This window comes from Herpailurus yagouaroundi, unplaced genomic scaffold, assembly GCF_014898765.1.
Source record: "Herpailurus yagouaroundi ecotype Mexico unplaced genomic scaffold, PumYag 199, whole genome shotgun sequence".
Classification (NCBI taxonomy): Eukaryota; Metazoa; Chordata; class Mammalia; order Carnivora; family Felidae; genus Herpailurus; species Herpailurus yagouaroundi.
Genome location: NW_024412430.1, coordinates 16,590,932 through 16,615,163, shown reverse-complemented (window position 1 = coordinate 16,615,163; position 24,232 = coordinate 16,590,932). Strand labels below are relative to the sequence as shown.

Genomic DNA, 24,232 nt, shown 5'->3' with positions numbered 1-24,232 from the left:
GGAATCAACCTGAATTTGAGATTTCCAACTAAGCAACTAGGTATAAAAAAAGTAATGCTACGCACCAAGATAGATAACAAAAGTAAGTTTGAAAGGAAATAGGATTTTTTTTAATTTTATTTTTGAGAGAGAGAGAAAGAGAGAGAGAACGAACGTGTGAGCACACAAGCAGGTGGCAGCAGAGAAAGAGAGGGAGACACAGAATCCAAAGCAGGCTCCAGGCTCTGAGCTGTCAGTGCAGAGCTTGACGCGGGACTGCAACCCACGAACCATGAGATCATGCCCTGAGCTGAAGTTAGACATTCAACTGACTGAGCCACCCAGGCACCCCAGGAAAGTGGATTTTAGATATCTGGAATATGAAGCACCTATAAGACAATTAAAAGGAAGATTCGCAGTAATCAGCTTCATATATGAGGAATTAAGAATAATTTCTTGGTTTGGGGTTTGGGAGGCTGGGTGTCCAGTCTTAGAATTCACAGAGTAGGACATATGGAAGAAAAATAGCTGTGGAGGAATGATGAATTCAGTTTGGCACATAATGAATCTCAGTTACCAATAAGACACCCAGACTGAGATACCACATAGGCAGCTAGATTTCCAAAGGCTAAGAAAAACATTATGTGCTTTTGTGAGAGATTCCAAAGTCATTAGGTATAAAGTATACATGATGCCCAGATGTAAGATATATAAGATAAAAAGAGGGTTGGATATCAAATTCTTAAACCCAAACATTTAAGAATTATTTATAACTGTCAGAAATGGGAGAACATAAAGAGGAATGTAGCAGATTCTTGAAACAGTCGAGAAGTAGGAGAAAAGCTGGAAGTGTTCACTTTGTGCCATTTGTATACTTCTGATTATTGTGCTTTTCCGTATAAATTTTAATAAAAATAGAGTTCCTTTTAAAAAAAGGAAGAAAAAGAGTATCACAAGACAAATTATCAAATATTGTGAAGAGGTTAAATAAGATAGAAGAAAGGGAAAAAAATCCACTGAATTTAGCAATTAAGAAATTAGCCAAAGACTACCATAGATAAAGGATGGGAAGGGTAAAGACCCCTCCCACAAAGGCTTTTCCTTTCATTCTATACTATTATTTTGAATCTTCTAATCTCATGCATGGTGTTCAACTTAGAATTCTCACCCAGCAGAATAAAGTAATTTTCAAACATCCGAATATTCAAAGTTTACCTCAAAGGCAGCATTTCAGAAGTTACTTTCTTAAGACATACCAACCAAACCAAAGGAGTAAATCAAAAAGATGACAACAGGTCCAGAAAACAGATCCAACCCTGGAAAGAAGTAGTTAAGTCACATGATGACAGACAGCTGGGCAGCAGGCCTGAAGCACACTCAGCCCAGCGAGAGGACTCTGGAAGGAAGACTTCAGAAAAAAGTGGTATCAGACTGCTTGCCATGAAGCACTTAAAAATAAACAATACAAAACAACACAACACAACACAACACACCCACAGAGGATATAATAAAGGAAAATAACAGGGAAAAAAAGGTAATTCCGATGGAAGAAAACTTGACAAGAATGGGAATGAAATTACAGTATGCTCCTGGCTCAACAACAAATAATCCTCAATATAACACTGTTACTGTTTTGCAAATTTGGAATCGCCTACAAAGAACTAAAGTGCCCATTAACGTTACTAGACTCAATGTAAATGTTCATTTTGACATAAAAATACAAATGCTTAACGCTGAGAAGTGAACGCAAGAGGTAGCTAAAGAGAATCTTGGTAAAGGTACATTAATCCTAGAAAGTAAGAAATCAACAAATATTGTCTACGGTTTCTGGAACAAGAAATAAAGTTATAATACAGTACCTTAAGTTACAAAGACATCAAATACAGGGAAATGAATAAATATGAGGAGAAGGGGAAGGAAACATTGGTATAGGTGAAACAGACTGAACTACGAAAAGTTAACAGTCAAAGCTAACTTTCTCTGGGAGAAAAGGACTGAAGTCAGAAGAATAAAACTTCTCATTGTAACTGTTCTTGCATTTTAAGCTCTTCTGTGTGATCTGATTTTCAAACCAATGTATATGAAATATCTGGGGAAAAAATTAAGAGAATAATTAGGAAATAAGGAAATCGAGGTGGCATGGCTATTTTTAAGAGTGAAGAGCTGGGGCCCTTGGGTGGTTCAGTCGGTTGAGCGTCCGACTTCGGCTCAGGTCATGATCTCGCGGTTTGTGAGTTCGAGCCCCGCATTGGGCTCTGTGCTGACATCTCAGAGCCTGCAGCCTGTTTCAGATTCTGTGTCTCCTCCTCTCTCTGCCCCTCCCCTGCTCATGCTCTGTCTCTCTGTCTCTCAACAATAAATAAATGTTAAAAAAAAAAAAAGAAAAGAGTGAAGAGCAGAAAAGAGAAAGGGTAGCTGCTAATGGTCAAAGAGCAGAAGAGAACAAATCATAATCATAATCATAATAAGCTAAAGCATAATTCTTAAGCTACCAGAGGGGGCAACAGTGATAATACCAAAGAAAGAAAGGGAAAACAAAGAAGCAAGGTGTTAGCCCTAGGATGGGCAGGGACAGGATCAAGAGCACAGGTATGCAATATAAAAGACCTAAAAATACCGGAGAATATGAGCAGAGATCGGTAACATTAACAGTTTACCAATCTGAGATAATAACAAGGTTTAATTCTAATGACGTCATGAGAATGCAGTACTGCTATAAAATGTGGATGACACTGCAGAGTCAAATATATACTAAGAAACCTTAACATGTCTTTAGGTGAGTTCTTCACCAGGATAATAATATAACCTCATGAAAATATCAGAAAAAGGAGTATAAAGGAAAACCAAGTTAGATGTCAAAAATTCTCAATAACACAGGAATAGGCAAGAAAAGAGCAGCAAAGGATAACAGGAGGGACTGAGGAAATAAGCTGTATCATATTAATCTCAAAGGATAAGATTTTTGTTTTTTGTATCAGGATAATAAAGAGCTATGGAAGTAGCAATGTAAATACTTCCTCTAGACCCTAGGGTAGATGTGATGTAATACCTTTAGGAAAGACAACATTCAATGAAGGTAAAGAATGGAAGGAAACATGCTATAGAAAACCCAATTTACAAGGGAAAGGGAAATTTGGAAGGATCCTATAAAAAGGACTGGAAGGCAGTCAACTGAAAAAGTAGAATTAATAAAACAAGAACATGTAAGAAAGTATTTTTTGGCAGTATGAAAATTTTGAATACAATCAAGTCTATAAAATATGAATTTATAGGAAATGCAGAGAACAGAGGACCACAGTACACTATACCATGAAAAGGTTATCAGCAAAATCTACATTGTGGGAAATTATAACTAGTGGAGTTAAAAATAAAGAAGAGAAGAGATGTAGGAAAAATATAGATTGAGACTATAAAGTCACAATGTGTGGACCTTATTTGGATCCTACTTTAAAAAAATACCCAATGCCATTTGAAAAAGCCATTTATGATATATCAGACAATCAGAAATTTGCTTGCTGAATATATAAAGATATTAAGGAATTGTAATTTTTTATATGTAAAGCTTTTTTAATTTATTTTTGAGAGAGAGAGAGAGAATGTGTGTGTGAGAGAGAGACAGAGAGAGAGGGAAGGGCACTGGCAGAGAGGGAGACAGAGGATCCAAGCTAGCTCTGCACTGTCAGTGCAGTCTAGTGCGGGGCTCGAACTCATGAACTGTAAGATCATGACCTGAGCCAAAGTCGGAATGCTTAACCGACTGAGGCACCCAGATGCCCCCAGGTATTGTAATTTTTTAATTTAAAAAAGCGTTCTTATATTGTAGAGGTGAATACTGAAATAATGGAAGAAATGATATGGTGTCTACAATGTGCTTTAAAATAACACCATAACAGAGAAAGCAGATGGCACAGAAATGGCTCAGGTAATAGGGCTATTGAAGCTGAGTGATTAGTATGTAAGAGTTCATTTCACCATTATGTCTACTTTTGTATGTTCAAAATTCTCCCTAAGAAAAAAGCTTTTTTTAAAGGATGTTTGCTATATTTCATCTAGCATTTCTCTTTTTTTATAATTTTATTTTGTTTTTTTAATATACATCCAAATTAGGTAGCATATAGTGCAACAATGATTTCAGGAGTAGATTCCTTAGTGCCCCTTACCCACTTAGCTCATCCCCCCTCCCACAAACCCTCCCATAACCCTCAGTTTGTTCTCCATATTTATGAATCTCTTCTGTTTTGTCCCCCTCCCTGTTTTTAATATTATTTTTGTTTCCCTTCCCTTAGGTTCATCTGTTTTGTCTCTTACAGTCCTCATATGAGTGAAGTCATATATTTGTCTTTCTCTGACTAATTCCACTTAGCATAATAACCTCTAGTTCCATTCACATAGTTGCAAATCTAGCATTTCTTAATAAGAGTGTTTTCAGGTTATTCAATCAGAAAGTTTCAGGAAATGAAATCCCAGATTTTGTTTTATATTTTACAATTCATCTCTCATGTACACTTGAAAGCAAAAGTTGTTCATAAAATTTATTACAGATTTTTTTCTTTTAAAGATTCTGATCTCGGGGCGCCTGGTGGCTCAGTCGGTTGGGTGGCCGACTTCGGCTCAGGTCATGATCTCGCGGTCCATGAGTTCGAGCCCTGTGTTGGGCTCTGTGCTGACAGCTCAGAGCCTGGAGCCTGTTTCAGATTCTGTGTCTCCGTCTCTCTGACCCTCCCCCGTTCATGCTCTGTCTCTCTCTGTCTCAAAAATAAATAAACGTTGAAAAAAAAAAAAAAGATTCTGATCTCTAAATATAGTACAAGTAGTATTAGGTACTGGCAAGTTTTTAAAAATGAAAAACTTAAAAAAGAAACATGTGAAACTGAAATTTTAGCTGAGAGTAAGATGACAGAGGGTGTTTGATTCCTCCTTGCCTGTGTTGTAGAAGAAGTATGCTAAATAACTTTGTGCTTTTTTATAAAGTGAATATTTAAGTATTTATGTCAAAAATTTTTAAGTTAGCCATTAAAAGACTTATAAGATCTTTAAATCTATAAGAAGGCAGAAAAGAAGGAAAAACGTAAAGAAAATTAAAAGCAAAATAAGATAACAAAAAATTTTTAAGTCCAGATGTCAACAAGTACAATAAATGTAGATTAGCCAATTAAAACCACTTTCTAGAAGACAAAGAACATCAGACTGGATTTTCTTTTTTTAATCAAGGTATACAGTGCTTAGAAGAGACACAAAACCATACAGAAAAGTTAACCAAAAAAAGGACATTTTTATCAAACTGACAGGTGCCAAATAGTACTAATCCTTGTTGATCAGAAGCCAAACTACAAACTAAAGGCAACTACAGGGGCGCCTGGGTGGCGCAGTCGGTTAAGCGTCCGACTTCAGCCAGGTCACGATCTCACCGTCTGTGAGTTCGAGCCCCGCGTCGGGCTCTGGGCTGATGGCTCAGAGCCTGGAGCCTGTTTCCGATTCTGTGTCTCCCTCTCTCTCTGCCCCTCCCCCGTTCATGCTCTGTCTCTCTCTGTCCCAAAAATAAATAAACGTTAAAAAAAAAAAATAAAGGCAACTACAAAATATAAATCAATAAACAAAAGAAATCCTAATGAAAAAAAAAACGAAAGACGTGAATAGACCAATAAACATAGGAGAAGATGGTAGATCTCACTTGTAATTAAGTAAATGCAAATTAAGGTAGGATATCGAATTATACCCATCCGGTTGCCAAATTAAGGAGTCCAAAGATACCAGTGTGAAAGAGAAGATATAGAGCAGAAGGACCCTTCAAACACCTGGTTTTAGAGAGCAACTGGGCTACATTTAATTAATCTGAAGATATAACTATTCTACAAACCAGAAATTCCATTTCTAGTTATAACCCTAGAGAAATAAATGTAGTACTGCATCATGTTCATAGTAGCATTATTTGTAAGAACAAAAAAAAACACAAATAGTGCTTCCCTTTGACAGCACAGATACTAAAATTAGAACACTACAGAGAAGATTAGCATGGCCCCTGTGCAAGCATGACATACAAATCTGTGAAGCACTCCATATTTTGGGGAAAAGAAGAGAGAGAGAGAGAGACAAACCAAGAAACAGACTCTTAACTATAGAGAACACACTGATTACTCCCAGAGGGGTAGGTGGGTGGGGAGATGGGTGAAATAGGTGAAGGGGATTGAGAATATACCTAACATGATGAGCACTGAGTAAGGGATAGAATTGTTGAATCACTATATTGTACATCTGAAACCAATATAACATTGTATGTTAACTATACTGGAATTAAAATGAAACTTAATAAAATAAAATAATAAAATAAAACAAATAATCTAAAAGTTCATCAGTAGAAAAAAAACAGTATATAAATTGGAGAATCTTCATAATGAGAATATTATACATCAATTTTAATGAATGAACTAGAGCTATATATATGAACACACAGATACATGAATGTCATAAAGATAAGTGAGGTTTAAAAAGCAAGTTGTAGATTGATATTTATGTGTGATGCAATCTGTTTAAACCCAAAGTTTAATACTACTATATTCTTTATTTATTTATATATTCATAAATTATATTTAATATATAAATGTTATTTATTTATATATTTATAAATTAGTTATATATTTCTATTTATTACTATATATTTTATAAATTACATTTATAAATATTTATATTTATATGATATAGATATTTATAAATTATATTTATATATTTATAGGTATTACTATATATACGAAATATATACTTAGTGTGTATATATATATATATATATATAAAATAAAAATTTAAAATAGGCATGAAAATGATACTAACTTCAGGCTAGTGGTTAGTTACCTCTAGCGAGGTAAACAGGGGAGAGACAGGAGTAGCAATAGATAGATGGGCTTCGACTGTATCTATAATGTTTATTTCTTAAAGAAAATAAGATCCAAAGCAAAAAGTAACAAAATATTGTTAAAAGTGGATGGCAAATACAGACAATTTTATTTTCCTAATTTCCTATATGTTAAGAATATTTAAAAAAAATATTTTTAAATACTGAAATGAAAACAAAGAGGAAGAATATATAGCCTTTGGTTTGGGACGCAAGTTTGAAATGGAACTGGGTTTGAATTCTGTCCCGTGTGATGTTACTCTGAAGTCAGTTTAATCTTTCTGCACTCAGTTTCCCTCATTTCTTAAAACAAAGAATAATAATAATGGCTATGACTTCTGAGGATTGTTGTAATGATTAAACACAATAATCCACCTGAACTAACCTCATCCAGAGACTAACACTTCCCTTCTCTTCACACTTTATTAGACAATGCTAGAGCTTTTCTTTTCCTTTTTTTCTTTTTTTTTAACATTTATTATTGAGAGACACAGAGACACAGAGACACAGAGCGTGAGCAGGGGAGGGGCAGAGAGAGGAGGAGACACAGAATCGGAAGCAGGCTCCAGGCTCCGAGCTGTCAGCACAGAGCCCCACGCGGGGCTCGAATTCACAAACTGTGAGATCATGACCCGAGCCGAAGTTGGTCACCCAACAAACTGAGCCACCCAGGCGCCCCTAGCTTTTCTTTTTCTTTTCCTTTGTTTTCTTTTTTTCTCTTTTCCTTTTTTTCCCTTTCCAACAATATAGGCAGCGAGGATGAAAAAAGTATGGCAATTCATATATGCTGAAAAATAAAACTGCTGAAAAATGAAACTTCTCATTGAAGTTTGGTCACACTATCCCCTAAGAGATGATGTCTTAGTTTAAATATTCCTGGAAGCAAAACCTCATACAGGATTCAAAAGTAAATTAGTTCTGAAATTCAGGAAACTACGACAGAGAAACAGAGAAGTGGTATAAGAAAGGGAAGGCAGCCTATAAACTGCACTCTCAAACCAGCTACCAGAGTGAGCCTAGTCCCTCAGAAAGGCTCTAGAAAACAGTATAAAAAGCATAATATCTCAGAATTATCCCATCCCAGGGATGAGCTGTAGTGTTTGTACAATAGCAACCCCTGAAGAGTTAAGTGGCCGAGGACTACACACAGGAGTGTTAATTTCACAGCGCTTCCGGCCTGGTCGCCAGAGCATTGGAAGTATGGCTTTCTACATTTTCAAGAAGAGTCAGCTGGTCGGAGATGCAAACACTAACTCAAGCACACTGAAGCTCCCAGGGGATAAAGGTGGATCACTGACAGCACCAACTACAGCCATGCTATACAATGATGCTATTATTAAAGAGAACAAACGGAGAAAAGGAGACAATGTGGTCTAGGCTCTGTTGACTAATTGGTCCAGAACTTGTTCTTCCCTCAACTTCTGCTTGAAAACAGTAACACTAATTTTGATTACATTAATTACATGTAAACTGATTTAATTTTGTAGGTTCTTTAGAGACTGAACATTCTTCTTTGGTCAAAAATGGAATGTCCAGGTAACATGGCATAAGAAAAATGAATTCTAGATATAAAATTATTCAAAATACAGGAAAATTAATTTAGGAAAAAAGCTTTAACAGAGATTGCTTTTTAAGTATTTTTGTCTCATATTCACACCATCTAATCCATTATGCTGCTCATTTTGTTTGAATATAAACATTACATTAAAAATGTTATAAAGTCAGAAGTGGTAGACACTATCACAGTAAGCACATCTAGTATGAAACCATGAGTTTGAGCCCCATGTTGGGCTCTGTGCTGACAGCTCAGAGCCTGGAGCCTGCTTCAGATTCTGTGTCTCCCTCTCTCTCTCTGTACCTCCCCCCTCACACTCCGTCTCTCTCTCTCTCTCTCTGTCTCAAAAATAAATAAACATTAAAAAAATTTTTTTTAAACGTAATAGTACAAAAGGACTAATGAAGACGTGTCTGGGATAACACAAGAATCTGACTTATTAGATAAGACGTGTGTATCTCCTAAAAATGAAGTTCCTATTAAATTCTGTGTGAATGTATTTGATAGGCATTTAAAAGTTCTTACGATTAAGGATGGGATTTTTTTTTTTTTTTTTTTTTTTGCATAGCTTGTAATTCAAACTATCCGCTAGAAACAGTATACAGGCAAAAAAAAGAGAAGTTAGTCCTTATTTTTCATTGAATTCTCCTTATTATTGGTGAAGATAGCTAGGTCTATTTGTTGTCCATGTGTATTTCTTTATGAATTGTGTCTGGCTTTTTCCTATTTTTCCTTTGTTGTATTTGTCATTTTTATAATTTATCAAAGTTCTTAACATATTTGTCAGAAAAGTAATAAGAAGAAATTTACCCATTGTATATTAAAATTTACTATAGGGGTGCCTGGGTGGCTGAGTCGGTTAAACATCTGACTCTTGATTTTGGCTTAGGTCATGATTTCATGGTCATGAGAATGAGCCCCGCATCAGGTTCATATGCAAATTTGCGCATGCAAGTTTAATACAGATAAACCATATTGTTAGTTTTTAACAATTTATTTTTTAAAAAAATTTTTTTTCAACGTTTTTATTTATTTTTGGGACAGAGAGAGACAGAGCATGAATGGGGGAGGGGCAGAGAGAGAGGGAGACACAGAATCGGAAACAGGCTCCAGGCTCCGAGCCATCAGCCCAGAGCCTGACGCGGGGCTCGAACTCACGGACCGCGAGATCGTGACCTGGCTGAAGTCGGACGCTTAACCGACTGCGCCACCCAGGCGCCCCAGTTTTTAACAATTTAAATCCAAAAATTGATTAATAAGAACAGACTCAAAGTTAACAAATACCCATTCATCAAGTACAAAAAATAACACCTCACAATAAAGCCAAAAAGAGTAAAATAAAAACAGAAAACCAAGGTTATATCCAAGTGTAAAATAAGAATAAAGAAAGAAATTGAATAGAATAATCAAATTAAATAATATGCACAAAGATCTGCTTATATCCCTAAGCTGTTGACTTACTCATTTTATTTTCAAACACTGGAATACCTTCCATATGCTAAACATTGTACAGAACTTCAAAATAAAGAAACTGATAGAACTACTCCCTGACCTAGAAATCACAGTAATTTCACAGAGGCCACTGTTAGAACAAAACAAAGGCTGGAAACAGACTCAACTATATACATAATTTAAAATATTAGTATTTCCCATAGCAAAGATAGATTATTTGATCCCAGTGTTAGATCACCTGAGGGAAAAAAGTTGGATCCCATTTTATACCTTGCACTAACACAAATTCCAGATGGATCAAGAAAGCATGGGAAAGTTTCAAAATATAATTTCAGAGTAGAGAAGAGATCTAAGTATAATTTTTTTAAAAAATAATAAAAGCAATGACTAACAGAAAGAATAGCATAAAAACCAAAAATGGGGGCACCTGGGTGGCTCAGTCAGTTAATTAAGCATCCAACTTTGGCTCAGGTCATGATCTCACGGTTCGTGAGTTCAGGCCCCACATTGGGCCCACTGCTGTCAGCACAGAGCCCATTTCAGATCCTGTTTCTTTGTCTCTCTCTCTCTCTCTCTCTCTCTGCCCCTCCCCCGTTTGTGCTCTCTCAAAAATAAATAAAACATTAAAAAATAAACAAATAGAATTTATTTTAATAAATTGATGCTGCATATATTGCTCCATTTCTCAGAAAAACTCCAAAGATATCAGGAACAGATCAAATATGGTACACCAACAAAAAAACTGCACAGCATAACTACCTAAGATAGGCAAGGCTGACAGCTACTGTCCAACCTTCAGCACACAGCAACTCTGTTCCCAAGACTGTACTAGGCCCATCAAGAAAAGCAGTCAACAGCAACATCATAGACATAGCATCATAGATTCCTGTGCCATTCCCTGTTTTATTTTATTTCATATTTTTGAGAGAGAGCACGAGCACAAGCAGGGAGAAGGCCAGGGGGAAAGAGAGAGAATCTTAAGCAGGCTCCACGCTCAGCACAGAGTCCAACACAGGACTCAATCCCACGACCCTGGGATCATGACCTAAGCTGAAATCAAGAGTCAACCAACTGAGCCACCCAGGTATGTCCAAACCCTGTTTTAAATCAGTGATTCTCAGCCTTGTCCTCAAACTAACACCATAGGCATCACCTGGGAAGTTGTTAAAAATACAAATTCTTAGGTCTCATTTTAGAACTGCTGAGACAGAAACTCTGAGGGTGGTACCCAGCAATGTATGTTTCAATCAGCCCTCTAGGTAATTATGATAAACCACCAGGTTAGGGAACAATTCTAATACAGCCAAAGAACAGATGAGGACCCTTCTGGTTGTATTCACATATTTAAAGGGCACTGAGGAGACTTAATGAAAGCAAAAAAGCCTTAACAAGGCTGTCCACAAGGGTTTAAAGGCAAGTAAGGAAAATGCTATTGAAAACTCAATAAAAGGATACCCTTGTTATATAGTAAAGTGTGGCAAAACTAGCACCTACAGTTAACATGGGAAATGTAATATATACTTAATGAGTTAAGGAAATTCTAGGTAGAATGTTGAAGAAGCAGCTGGCTTCTTCTAGCTGCCTTTATAATTAAGAGATTAGAGAGGTAAACTAAAGAATGAGCCACTTTTTGAGTGCAATTTTAAGGAAGGGTTCAGAACATCCTTCCCAGCCAGCAGACTATTCTTAAAGTAAGAAAGGGCTTCCCGACAAAGATAATCTACAGTGGGACTATAAGATCCACAGTTAAAACCTCAGAAAGATCTGGGGCACCTGGGTGGCTCAGTCGGTTGGGCGTCCGACTTTGGCTTAGGTCATGATCTCACGGTGCATGGGTTTGAGCCCCGAGTCAGGCTCTGTGCTGAGAGCTCAGAGCCTGGAGCCTGCTTTGAATTCTGTGTCTCCCTCTCTCTCTGCCCTTCCCTACTCACGCTCTGTCTGTGTCTCTCAAAAATAAATAAACATTGAAAAAAATTTAAAAAAAAGAAACTTAGGAAGATCTAAGCAGCAAATTGATCCTTTCAGACAAAAAATTTTCTAAGGATCATTTAAGGGAATTGTTCCACAGCAGCCTCACAGTTAGCGGACGATAAGAAAAAGCTCCTCTTAAAAAAGATTTGTAGGTATGGCTTTTGTCTGACGGAGCAGATTATGAACTAATACACAGGAAGTCCATGAAATTTTTTTTAAAAATTATTTTATTTATTTATTTTTTATTTTATTATTGTTTATTTATTTTTGAGAGACAGAGACAGAGCACGAGTGGGTTAGGGGCAGAGAGAGAGGGAGACAAAGAATCCAAAGCAGGCTCCAGGCTCCTGAGCTGTCAGTACAGAGCCCGAAGCAGAGCTCGAACTCACAAACAGTGAGATCATGACCTGAGCCTAAGTCGGACGCCAAACCGACTAAAGCCACCCAGGCACACCTCCATGAACTTTTTTTTTTTTTTAATTTTTTTTTTCAACGTTTTTTTAATTTATTTTTGGGACAGAGAGAGACAGAGCATGAATGGGGGAGGGGCAGAGAGAGAGGGAGACACAGAATCGGAAACAGGCTCCAGGCTCTGAGCCATCAGCCCAGAGCCTGACGCGGGGCTGGAACTCACGGACTGCGAGATCGTGACCTGGCTGAAGTCGGACGCTTAACCGACTGCGCCACCCAGGCGCCCCCTCCATGAACTTTTTAAAGGAGTTACATCAGCTTAGAATGAAAGGGGCAGTAACTATATAAAATAAAAGGTGGCTTTTGGACCCTGAAGGACTACAGGCAGGAAGCAAGCTCAGATGGTTACTAAGTTGCAAAGACAGATCAGTTCTTTTGGTGAAACAGAATGATTCAGAAGTGAAATCAATGACCAAAAGAAGCAGTCATGGCCCACAAAGAACAACCTCCAGACAGCAGGATTGCACCCTAGTCAAGAAACTGCCAACGTGTTCCCAGCCAGGTTTCAGAATTGCTATATACTACCATGTGTCTGCTTTGTCCCTCTTTTTGAGCAGGAATGTCCACTGCAATTAACACGTGCCTTTCCCGTCTTGTAGGTTAATTATGTGGAGGCATATAACCTACAACTTGTCTCTTCAGAGGTCTTTTGGTTAAAGAGCAATCACTGTCAAGAAACTATATCCAAGGTTCCCAAGGAACCTCAACAGCATCTGGACCTGACTTAGAAGATGAGATACTAAATTCTGAGCTGATGTCCTGGTGGGAGTGAATTAGAGGTCTCTGAGAAGGGGGTTGGTGTATTTTCATGTATTTTGGATGTGGGACGCATGTGAAGTGCAGCAAAAAAAAGGCAAACCATGGCAACAGTATTGTCCAGAGACAGCCATAACAATCTCTCTCATCCTGCATGTTTTCTTTCACATGTGACCTTGCCACTCTCCAATTAACTAGTGGAGTTTAATCCCTGTCCACACTACGTTCACTGAAACGTTCGCTTTTAAATCTCAACTCACCATGTAAGAAAGCCAACTACATGGAGATTCCCATGTTGTAAGAAAGTCCAGCCCGCATGAACATGCTCCAGTTAAGAGCCCCAGCTGAGATCTCACTCAACAGCCAGCATCAACTACCAGTCTTGTAAGTGAAGATACCTCTAGATGATTGTAGTCCCCCACCTTCAAGATACCCTTGGCCAGCAAGTCTTCCCAACTGAGGTTCTAGACATTGTGGAACAAAAACAAGGCATTCTTACATTAACAACTCAGGCAACAACAGGTGTTGGCGAGGATGTGGAGAAAGAGGATCTCTCTTGCACTGCTGGTGGGAATGCAAGCTGGTGCAGCCACTCTGGGAAAAAGGATGGAGGTTCCCCAAAAAACTAAAAATAGTTTTAGTTTGACCCAGCAATTGCACTACGAGGTATTTACCCAAGGGATACATGTATGCCGTTTTGAAAGGACACATGCACCCCCGTGTTTATAGCAGCACTATCAACAATAGCCAAAGTATGGAAAGAGCCAATGGATGAATGGATAAAGAAGATGTGGTATATAAATATACAATGGAGTATTACTCGGCAATCAAAAAGAATGAAATCTTGCCATTTGCAACTACATTGATGGAACTAGAGGGTATAATGTTAAGTGAAATTAGTCAATCAGAGAAAAGACAAGTATCATATGACTTCACTCATATGAGGACTTTAAGACACAGAACAGATGAACATAAAGGAAGGGAAGCAAAAATAATATAAAAACAGGGAGGGGGGACAAAACATAAGGGACTCCTAAGCATGGAGAACAGAGGGTTACTGGAGGACTTGTGGGAGGGGGTATGGGCTAAATGAGTAAGCAGCATTAAGGAATCTACTCCTGAAATCATTGTTGCACTATATGCTAACTAATTTGTATGAAAATTTAAAAAATAAAATTAAAAATAAAATAAAATAAAATAAAATAAACCAAGGCATTCTTGGTGTACCCTATGTGAATTACTGACCAATAAGATCTGTGAGCTTAATAAAGTGCTGCTTTACATCACTACGCTTTGAGGTGGTTATATCACACAGCAATAGCATCTGGAAATGAGCCAGTAGACGGGAAAATTAATAATGCAGGAAAAAGAGGGAGAAATACAATAGTAAAGTCCTTGAAGGTAAAAGGAGATGGGTTTCTGTACCCAAGCAGGAGAAGCTTAAGATGGGATACTGAGTTCATTCATTGTAAATTTTTTTTAAATGTTTATTTATTTTTGAGAGAGAGACAGAGACAGAGAGACCAAGCACGAGTGGGGGAGGGGCAGAGAAAGAGGAAGACACAGACTCTCAAGCAGGCTCCAAGCTCTGAGCTGTCAGCACAGAGCCTGAAGTGGGGCTTGAACCCACGAACAGTGAGATCACGACCTGAGCTAAAGTTGGACATTTAGCCAACAGAGCCACCCAGGCGTCCCTGAGTTCATTCGTTGTAAAGGAGAAAAGGGCAGAGTTTAGGCACAGATACAGGATGACAAGAGGTGTTACTAATGGTAGATTACGTTATTGAGAAATATGGAAATAAATACCAAAAGACACTGTTAAGAGATTTGAAAGTGGTTTACTGGGAAACAGGAATCAGAGATGGGGAGGAGCAAGACGTTGCTGATTTTTGTTATAAACCATAGTACACAGTTTACCATGTTTATTCGTGTTTCTAAAGTAAACAAAGTTATTTAAAAAAAGATTTATTATAGGGGTGCCTGGGTGGCTGGCTCAGTTGGTTGAGCATCCGACTTCGGCTCAGGTCATGATCTCACGGTTCATGAGTTCGAATCCTGCATCAGGCTCTGTGCTGATGGCTCAGAGCCTGGAGCCGGCTTTGGATTCTGTGTGCCCCTCTCTCTCTGCCCCTCCCGCACTCGCACTCTGTCTCTCTCTTTCGAAAATAAACAAACATTAAAAAAACTTTTTATTTATTTTTGGGACAGAGAGAGACAGAGCATGAACGGGGGAGGGGCAGAGAGAGAGGGAGACACAGAATCGGAAACAGGCTCCAGGCTCTGAGCCATCAGCCCAGAGCCTGACGCGGGGCTCGAACTCACGGACCGCGAGATCGTGACCTGGCTGAAGTTGGACACTTAACCGACTGCGCCACCCAGGCGCCCCAAAAAAACTTTTTTTAAGATTTATTTTATTCCCTCATTTTCCAAATGAGGAAAAAAACTAAGGCTCAATGATCACGTGACTGGGTCAAATTCACACACTAGGTTGACAGCAGTTAGTCCCCGATGCCCTTATTTCCAAAACAGGGCACTTCTTCACATCACACTGCCTTTCATATTACAAAATATTACCTAGTGACAATTAATTTTGTAATCAGAATTTATTAAAGTCATTTAGTAAGCAGTAATGAATACACTATTCCCAAGGACTGACAGCAAAAAAGCAGGCCAAAATATGTCCTTGGGAAATCAAAATAAGCATTCAAGCAAAACTAACCATCCAGGGACTATCTGAACCTAGTCTACCTTTGATAGCTATACTATATAGGCTTTAAAAACAGATAATGCTTCGTTTTGCCCTCTCCAGCTCTCCTAATCTAAATACTTTTAACCATGCTACATTCACTTCAATAAGTTATCTACAAGGATTTCTCTTCCCTTTTAGAAAGTAATGCCTTGGGGTGCTTGGGTGGCTCAGTCAGTTGGGCATCCAACTCTTGATTTCAGCTCAGGTCATATCCCAGAATTGTGGGATCAAGCCCTAAGTCGGGCTCTGCACTGAGTCTGCTCAATGATTCCCTCTCTCGCTCCCTCCACCCCTCTCCCCTACTCTCTCTCTCTCTCTCACTAAAAAAAAAAGGAAAGAAAGAAATTAATACCTTATCAGTTTATTTAGATTCTGCCAGTACAAATGCATCCAGAGATCACTTGTCTAACCTGCCAGGCTACTGAATGTCTAATAAGAACCAATGATGGGAATGCAAGCTGGTGCAGCTACTCTGGAAAACAGTATAGAGGTTCCCCAAAAAACTAAAATTAGAACTACCCTATGACTCAGCAATTGCACTACTAGGTATTTACCCAAGGGATACAGGTATGCTGTTTCGAAGGGACACGTGCACCCCCATGTTGATAGCACTATCAATAATAGCCAAAGTATGGAAAGAGCCCAAATGTCCATTGATGGATGAATGGATAAAGAAGATGTGGTATATATATACAATGGAGTATTACTCGGCAATCAAAAAGATTGAAATCTTGCCATTTGCAACTACGTGGATGGAACTGGAGGGTATTATGCTAAGTGAAATTAGTCAGAGAAAGACAAATATCATATGACTTCACTCATATGAGGGCTTTAAGAGACAAAACAGATGAACATAAGGGAAGGGAAACAAAAATAATATAAAAACAGGGAGGGGAACAAAACATAAGAGATTCATAAATATGGAGAACAAACTGAGGGTTACTGGAGGGGGCGTTGGAGGGCGGATGGGCTAAATGGGTAAGGGGCACTAAGGAATCTACTCCTGAAATCACTGTTGCACTATATGCTAACTAATTTGGATGTAAATTTAAAAAAATTAAATTAAAAAAAATGTTTAATTCAAAAAAAAAAAAGAACCAATGAATGTTGGGGCACCTGGGTGGCTCAGTTGGTTGAGCATCCGACTTCAGTTCAGGTCACGAACTCGTGGTTCCCGAGTTCAAGCCCCATGTCCAGCTCTTGTGCTGAGAGCTCAGAGCCTGGAGCCTACTTCAGATTCTGTGTCTCCCTCTCTCCCTTTCTCCCTTTTTCCGTCTCTCTCTCTCTCTGTCCCTCTCCAGCTCACACTCTGTCTCTCTCTCTCAAAAATAAATAGACATTAAAAAAAAAAAAAAAACACTCAATGTCTACTCACTCAAATAATAAGTATAGGGCTAATTCCCACAAGGAACAGCAGTACATGTATAGTGTGATATAAAAGGACACAGATGAATGGCAATCACTGTCAAAAATACATCCCAGTCTTTATTATGCCTAAAATTCTCATCTTTAGTCCCAGTGATGAGATCTTTGTGTAGAAGTCTCCATTATTCACCCAACTGTCAAATCCAAAGGTCATCTCTTACACTAGAGAGAGCAAAATATTAACAGTAGCGATGTTTGCATGGGAAAACCATAAGTAATTTTCTTTTTCCGCTTTTCTAGATTTCATGTTAGAAAAAACATTAGTATACACTTCTAAGGCCTTTTTTCACATTTCTTAGCAGTGATCAACAGTGATCAACATGATAATCATTCCCACCCTCTTAACCTACCCACCCACCTTCCTCTCAGACAGACTGCTTGTCTCTTTTGTCAATTCCTCTCCTTTCATCCTGTAGTTATGGGCAGTTCCCAAGCCTCAATTTCAGGTCCACTGCTCTTCTTTCTGAGCACTACAATTCCAGCCTGAAATTTCTCTACCAAGTTCCAGTCATCTAGCTATCTATTTCACTTGACTATCTCACTGTTACCTCAAATTCAACATCTCCAAAATCTAAGTCCAGCTGTCTGTATCTCTTCAACCAGCTACTAATATTTTCATACCTATTTTTGTCAGGACGGCCATTTAAAAAATTCTAGTTCCTTCTCTATCACTAACTAGTTGAGTAATTTGGGACACATGTTTAAATCTCTCTGGGTCTCAGATTCCTAATGCACAAAATTCAGAGGCTAGCCCAGATGTTCTCAGACGTCCTGACATTCCAACACTCTTGAATTTCTTATGGCACTGAAGATCAAAACTTCAAAGTCATCTTTGATGAGTTGTCTTCCTCCCTACCCCCAAACCCCACCACATCCTCCTTTCTTATCCAGTCTATAATGAAGTCTTGTGTGACATCTCCCCAGTCCTATTTTCACTAAATCCAAACACTAGGCCTAGATTATCTTCCTCGCTCTATCACTTTTCTTTCCAATTCATACTATACCTAGCACTGTGCCAGTCTGTTTCACCTAAGATACTTTTAGCAAGCTCTTTCTCAATCTAAACTTTTAAAGCTTCTCAGCTGCCTATGAGGCAAAGTATATTCTTCTCATCCTAGCACTCAAGGTATCTGTATTCTGCTTCCAATTCTATATTATCAACCTCATTTCTTACTACCCTGCCACACAAACCTTCATTTCACTTAAGTTACTTTCCGTACTGTTCTCTGAAAATGTCATGCAGATTTTGCCTCTGTTTACCACCTATACAAGGTCTTTCCTCTTACACAAAATCAAATCCTGCCTAGTTTTGATTCTACTTCCTCTCTGAAGCCTTCCTTGCTTGCTTCAACTCTAAGTGGTCTCAAATATCTATAACTTTTATTACTTATTTCCCAGTTACATTTTAAGTCCTCAGTGAAAGGAACCTATTTTACATCTTTCTGCATCTCTTTTGGACACAGCAAAGTACCTTTTACATCGTAGGTATTAACAGATATTTGTTTGGTAACTGACTAGAGTTCCCTTTTAATACATAGCATTTATTGAATGCTCCCCATCTGCTCAGCACTCTGTGTGTTCCTCAAAGCATACACAATCAACTTGAAAAGATATGGTTAACATTAGAGAAATAATCATCAAACAACCCAAGCATAATATATAATTAAACTATGAGAAGATTCTCTAGGACTAAAAACATTGGAAATATAGAAAGGAAAAAACTATATTTAGTGAGAAACAGTTTCAGAAATGAGGCAGAATTTTAGCTGGGAGTACAGCCATAGTAACAGTACTAATAATAATAGTGGAGATAAATAATTATAATAATAAAAGCTAAAACTTAAGGTGCACTTAATGTGCTAGGCACTGGTCTTAAGGACTTCTCATGTATTAATTCACTTCTTTCTCACTACAACCCTATGGAAAAAGTACTAGAGTCATTCTCATTTTTTTCAGATGAGACTGAGACCCGGCTTAGTTATTTCATACGTAGTGAGTAATGCAAACAGATACAGAATTGGGCTTGGTGGAAGAAGGATGGAAAACATAAATGAAAGTTAAAAGATGAAAGAGCATAACTATTATTAGAAAATGTGGAAAGCGGCTTGAAACACTACAGCAGAGAATGCCTTTTGAGGGTCCTTAGACCAAAGACTGAATAAACAGGGCAGGGAGTAATGACAGAGTAGAGTGAAAGCCAGGAAGAGGAAGTTAAATTTAAGAGGTAGAAAGTGGGAAGCCACTGAAGATTTGGGGACAAAGAAATGCCACAATAAGGAGTATTAGTGACACTTCTATTGTGGATAAACAGAAGAAAGAGAAGCTGGACTCTGAGAGGTTGCTATGACTTTCAATATTGTAGGCTGAAGAAACAAGTCCTGGGATTCAGGTGGTAAAGTGAAGTAAGCAGAGATATAAGGGACAAAAGAAATATGAACAGGACATGTTGAATAGGTTAATACAAGAGGTAAATGAAAGATGAAAGCTTAAAGACGATGCCTAATTTAAAGCCTATTATGACCAGGAGAGAAGGAAATTACAGAGGGGTATAAAATGACGATTTTTCATTTAGGGCATGGTGACTTTAAAAAGACAGTCAAGGGGCGCCTGGGTGGCGCAGTCGGTTAAGCGTCCGACTTCAGCCAGGTCACGATCTCGCGGTCTGGGAGTTCGAGCCCCGCGTCAGGCTCTGGGCTGATGGCTCAGAGCCTGGAGCCTGTTTCCGATTCTGTGTCTCCCTCTCTCTCTGCTCCTCCCCCGTTCATGCTCTGTCTCTCTCTGTCCCAAAAATAAATAAAAAACGTTGAAAAAAAATTAAAAAAAAATTTTTAAAAGACAGTCAAGGGACGCCTGGGTGGTTCAGTTGGCTAAACGTCCGACTCTTGATTTCAGCTCAGGTCATGATCTCATGGTTTGTGAGATCGAGTCCCACATCAGGCTGTACTCTAAAAGCAAGTAGCCTGCTTGGGATTCTATCTCTCCCTCTCTCTCTGCCCCTCCCACACTTGTGCTCGCTCTCTCTCAAAATAAATAAATAAACATTAAAAAGAAAAAGAAGAAGAAGACGATGACAACATGACAAGTCAAAAATACAAGCCCAAGAACAGGACTGGAAAAACCAGGAAGTGACTAGAATGACAAATAAGCAATAGGATTAGTTTTAACATGAAAACACTAGGAAGAAGCTATAAAGATATTAAATAGGAGAGGAAATATACTAAGCCATGATCAGCTGGTACCAGCAGGATATCAATAATTTTATCAATAACTGTATCAATACTTTTGGTGGGGAAGGGAAACAATTTGTGACCAACACTTAAAAATGCAGTTTTTCCATTTAAAAAGACTTTTGTGTGTATCAGAAAAGCCAACCAAAAGCTAAGGCAAAGGTTCCCAAACTGTCCATTCAGGGAGTTCTTAGTAATATTTTCACAGCACCCCCGAGGCCAAGAGAAATACTTCAGGAGGTAGATTCAAACCATTTAATGTCCTTACAACTTAGTACTTGTTCAGCCTCGTACAACTTCTTGGAATCAAACTGGACATCACACTGTCATTTCCTCTGTCACACTGATTCTCATACAGTAGTTGCTTTTTATGAGAGCAACCTCTAAAGAAACTGCTTTGCAAAGACAGGACATTGTAGAAAGGACTGTGTCAATTTAATGTTGACACTGTGAACTACCTCAAACTAATAGCTCAAGGCTGAGTTCACTGGTGCTCCGGGGCACCTCAGCACACAGTTTGGGAAACTGGGAGCAAAGGCAAGGGGCCTCAAAAAACAGGCGGGGGGGGGGGGGGGCGGGGGAGGGGGGGCGGAATGTGATGGGGGAGGAGCAGAAGAAAGTTCTTAGCACACTTAACCACAAGAGGGCAGCACAACGGTCGGGAAGGAGGCACAACGGTGGGGGCAGGGGGTGTCAAGAAGAGAGAAGAGTTAGCCTGTCCATGAAAAGGCTTTAAGACCCGTTAACCATTTCCAGACCTAAAAGTCCTTTATCTCCTTCTACTAAAGAGGAAGAAACACTGGTCCCTGGCAGACCCCCTCGCGCAGGGTCACTGTGTCCTTCTCTGAATCTCCTCTGCCTGCCCAGCCATGAGTAGTGGAGCCTTTAATAGTAGCCAAGCGATGTACTATTTTGCATGCATGATCTTACTGAATCGTTACAACAACCTTCTAAGAAAAGTGGGGCTCAAGGAGAGTTTAAATAATACAACTATAAAGTGGCAGGAACACCAGGATTCAAACCCAGATCTGACACCAGGGCCAGCGCTCTTTTCCTATTCTGCCTCCAAAGCATCCCGCCATTCAGCAACAGCCGGGGGAAGGAGACACAAGATATCACGTTTCCTTCCCATACCTGAGGCACCTGCCTCGAACCCGAGGAAACACCAGTATAGGAAACAAACTATTCTGTAACTGTCCCTAAAACACGGGCCATTCAGCTGGAGCCAACGCAGGCATTCCCGCGTATCCAGTGACCGAGGGCTGCGGCTTTCCTCTCCAGGTAAACACACCCACTATTAAGGCAAGTGCCGGGCACATCCAGTTTGCAGACATGTCGCACATGCAAACTAGTGATTTTCACACTTGTGCTAAAAGGTGAGGGGGGTGGGGAAAGGGAGTCCAAAGGTTGATTATTCATCTTCACATCTGCTGGGTGTCACACAAGACTATTTGCAGTAGCCCAACAACTCGCTTGCACACACTATTAAGAAACCAAACGCAGTCGTCATCGCTCTTATTCCCACTTCTAATTTCCTTCTCCACATTTCCCCTCCCCTCTATGACATATTCGGCCGCTCCTGGACTTTCATTCAGAGAAAAGGAGTTTCTCCTGACAGATTAATCACCACCGGAAAGCAAACTGGGTGAATTCAACCGACGCACCAAACTTAGGCAGATAAAACCACCCAGGAAGCATTCAATGTGGTAGCAGAAACCCCAGCACAACAGCTAACGTGTTCTCCCAGTAGGTATCTCTGAGTACTTGAAAATGTCCCTCCTTGAAAGATTACCGAGCTCTGGCTGCTGGAGGAGAAAGGGTTAAGTCGCAAGGCTCCCCCCCCCCCGCCCCCCACGTAAAGCCTCGTTGCTCTTCTAATTAGCAGGAAAAGAAGCAATGAATGTTTCTTAAAGGATCCAAGAGCAACACTAAACACCCCCCGAACTACCCTCCCCGACCCACATTCTAAGTCCAGCACTGCCATTTTCAGTGAGCCCTGCCTGTCTACACACGTTCCCACCCTTCCTACGCACGCAGTCCACACTCGCCTTCACCGCCGCCACGGAGCACAGCAGCCGGGATCTCAAACCCACCTTCGCGGGAAGGGCAGCGGGGACCTTTTTCTTCCGAAGAGCAACAGTTCACATCTTGTTCCCTCGCCTGCTTCTGAAACCTAAAAAAAGCAAGCAGCGGTTATTACCGCAGAAATCCTGGGGAAATAGATGCTCTTCCCTAGGCGGTTCGGACTTCTAGAAAATTTTAAAGAGGTTTAAGGGGAGGGGGGAAGGCGGCTACGAGGCACACATGGATGCAAACAGCAACAGGAAAACACGCCGTTGCAGGCTTCCCCCGCACCCCTTCGACAGGGAAGATTTTCTTGCCGAGAAGTTTACTGGGCCACTAGCAGGGGGGACCGCGGGCATCAGGAGGTGGGAGGGATGCGGACAGACGACTGCGGCCCCCCAGCCAGAGGCCACGCAGCAATCGCACGCACCAAGCTGCACCGATCCCGCGGCGAGGACGCGCCCCCGGGGCCCGCAGGGGCCGCTCCGCCCCGGCGCCCGCCGCCGGCCGAGATCCGCGGGGCCCCCGGAGTGGGCAGGGGTGCCGGGGTCCTCCAGGCTGGGCCCTCCCGGGCCCTCCCGCGCGGGGTCGGCTCCCACTCACATCCCTCGGCGGCGAGCCCCGGGCCTGGCCCCGCGCTGCCGCAGCAGCTCTTCGCCCCGACGCGCGCCGCGAGTCCGGGCCCAGGGGCCGAGCGGCAGAGGCGGCGGCACCAACTCCCGAGCGAGCCGGGCGCCGGCCCAGCCTGTCAGCGCGCAGGGAAGCCCGTAGGCGGCCGCCGCTGCCCCCTTCTGCTCCTCTTCCTCTCTCCTTCCTCCAGCCCACACCACTCCCACTTCGGGCGGCCGGGAAGCCCGTCACAGGCGTCGTCTCCACCCTCTCCCGGGCCACACCGGCTTCTCGGCGCCTCAGGCGATACTGGCCCGGACGCCCTATTTGCGTCGGAGTCCGCCTGCAGTCTGGCGGCCCGATCACTGCCGACCGAGACGGTCCCGCGGGCGGGGGCGGGGGCGGGAGTCGGGCACGCGCCCCGGGACTGCGCGTGTGCGCGTGCGCCGAGCGCCCGGGCCGCACTTCTCCGGGCGCGCGCGCCGCGGGGCTGGCGGGCGGCGGCCACGCACGACTCGGCTGCTCGGCCAGGCGGCGGGAGCGCGCGGAGATTCCCGGGGCGTCCCCCGGGCCTGAACGGGCGGGGAAATTGAGCTGGAGCTGGCTACCCGGGCCGCGGAGCCAGCGGGAGCCGGGCGCCGGGGCTGGGCCCGCCCCTCCCCAGATGGGCGTGTGTGTGGCGGCCGCCCGCCGTGGAGGCGGCTGGGAATGAGTCAGCCCGGCCGGGAAGGCGCCCCCTGCACGCAGCCGGCCACCACACACGTTATCCTCCCGGGCACTGTCGTTCGTTCCCCTTCTGCTTTCGCTTCCACGTTCCTCGTGCCGCGGACCTGTCCTTCCCCAGGCCGGGCCTCTCGGCCCGAGGGGAAGTGGCGCCGAGAGTTGGGGCAGCGTTCACACGCGCAGTTCTGTGCAGGTGCGCCCGACTCCAGTCCCTCACCTCTACGAGAATAGGGTGAGGGTGGGACGAGGCGCCCAGCTGCCTGCGGACTGGCTAGTGAGGACAAACATAGCCCACCGTCCCCCAAAGCCCCACTCATTCGTTCAACAAATATCCGCATACCATCCACCAGGTGCCGGACCGTAAG

At 41.4% G+C, this 24,232-nt stretch overlaps 1 protein-coding gene and 1 non-coding gene across 5 annotated transcripts in view; one reads left to right on the top strand and one right to left on the bottom strand.

Annotated features, from left to right (window-relative positions):
• Positions 1–22,644, bottom strand: part of JAK2 (Janus kinase 2) — a 117,073-nt gene extending 94,429 nt beyond the window's left edge. For all 4 annotated transcript variants that reach the window (XM_040449482.1, XM_040449484.1, XM_040449485.1 and 1 more), the window contains exon 1: positions 22,565–22,644. The gene's annotated coding sequence lies outside the window, so the exon portion shown is untranslated. The remainder of the gene's footprint in view (positions 1–22,564) is intronic.
• LOC121013805 (U6 spliceosomal RNA) lies at positions 5,936–6,043 on the top strand. Its single transcript, XR_005782933.1, has one exon. It is a non-coding gene; the product is annotated as a U6 spliceosomal RNA (small nuclear RNA).
• Positions 22,645–24,232: the final 1,588 nt, after the last annotated feature.